The following is a 2,087-nucleotide window of genomic DNA, read 5'->3' as shown; positions in this document are numbered from 1 at the left end:
TCTCTGATGTTGTAGAGCACCTCTCGCCGTACGGAATAATTTTCTGCACTTTACACACGGAACTTCCGTTGATGTCGATGGTAGGCCTTGGCCCATCACTTCGTCTGCTGCAGTTGCAGGTCTTGAATTTCCGATGGAATCGCCATTCCCCCCATTCATTATTCGCCCTTCTCTGCTTTCAGCTAGTACTATTATTGAAAATAACTATCTTGATATTATCTCAGCAACTCGTTGCGTTATCATAATTTTAAATTCACCAACAGCACTAAAATTCCGTTACGGAAAAGCGTCCGCCATCTTGGGAAGCTATAACAAATAAACAACTACGTTATTTCTTTGCCCATTCGCAATAATTGGCGTAGAAATAAACGTTTTTGATATTTCAGAATATTTCTTATACAGAGGTAGCCAAAAATTCGAATTAAATTTATCCAAATAAGGATACATTTTACAATGAAAACAGCGTTCGAAAGACCGCATAGAATAAACTTGTAAAGAACATCGTTCTATTTCAACAAATGTTGCATTTGACGTTTACTTTTGAAGTTAAAGGAATAATGTACTCCATAAAACAACAAGTAAATCGCAAAGCAAAAAAGGCTGTTTTTACCCGAGATATAAATGGACAATAAAGAAAATATTTTGTTGATTAAAAGTAAGTATCTTAGATTTTTTTTGTACTTTCTCGGGCAGAAACATTTGCGATTATAGGTCTTTCAAGGGGAGCTTTCATTAATACTTGAGAAAATAATACTTTAAATGCTTAGTTTTAGCTTTACTATCCATTCCGCTTCAAGTGCACGTCACACATGTTCTAAAGCTTTAGACCTATAAAGTTTGTTCTTGAAAAAAATAGCAGTAGCTACTTTATATATTGGTGTAATGACTGAAATGCATTTTAATAAAGGGTTGTTTGGATATAACTTCAAAGAATAAACACATCATCCAACGTGCACAATATGACAGATATATTTTACAAGCAGAGCTCAGACCGAAGTGTTAGTGATTGGCGAAAATAAATTGACGCTGTTGTTCAAGACAACCTTCAAAGTTACTAACTGTTATTGTTTATGGTCAACAATTTTAATTTTGTAGTATTACACTGTATATTTTGTATAATGCACGCTTTTTTATAAGGAAAACAGCAGTTTAGCTTAATGCAGCTTAGGTTTTTCTGTTTTAAATGCTTGATTGTTGCTTATCTGTCGCTCATTGAACATTCATCTTTTAGAACAAGAAAAGTTTCCGAAAGTAATGATTTTGTTTTCGTTGTTGTTGCTTATAAAAAAGCTTGTATGTGATATTATTTTATTCTTATTAAACTGTTTTTTTATATAAATGATAGAAATATAAATTTTCTATTAAATTCTTCATCATCGTTTTCTTAACCCTTTTTTTTGTTTTGGTTTGCCACACCTCTATGGTGGCCCATGACTGCCATCAAGAAAATCAGAAATTTTAATTAAATAAGAAAACAAAATCAAAGTTAATTTAATTTTAATTTGTTTTTTTTATTAAAATGAATTCGATTTACCTTTTTTCATTTCAATCCAAACTAATTCAATTTTTTTGTGAAATTAAATTTAAAATGAAAAAGTTCCACGTGGCCCATTGCTGCCAAAAATGTTGTTTTGAATGATAACCTTTATTGCGGTATTAAGGAGAGTGTGTTATAGCCATGCGCATTCAAAACAAACATGGCGGGTAAGCGACAAGTAGAAAAGTGGAAAAGGTTTGAAAGTGATATGAAGAAAAAGAGGACGAACAAGCCAGACCAAGCGCGAAAAAGCGATACAGATATTGGAGCAACTATTTTGAACTGTAAAGAAATTATTGTTCAGCCACTGGAATCTGAGGCTACAGGAAAAGCTAAGAAGTATGAACGAACTGGGCCTCAGGAATTTGTCGAATTTTTAGAGGAAGAAGTGACGATATGTTCAATTAAAAATGCTTGTAATGAGCATTTTAAAGACAAAGTGCCACCTGGAATGACTTGTGACATCCTTGCATCTGATAGGGGACCATCATGCACAAAGCTTTCTCAACTTCCGAACCTGAAAGTAGTTCACATTCGATTTATCAAGGAA

This window comes from Hydractinia symbiolongicarpus, chromosome 14 (genome assembly GCF_029227915.1).
Source record: "Hydractinia symbiolongicarpus strain clone_291-10 chromosome 14, HSymV2.1, whole genome shotgun sequence".
Lineage (NCBI taxonomy): Eukaryota > Metazoa > Cnidaria > Hydrozoa > Anthoathecata > Hydractiniidae > Hydractinia > Hydractinia symbiolongicarpus.
The sequence above is the reverse complement of the archived record's forward strand: the minus strand, read 5'-3'. Positions refer to the sequence as shown.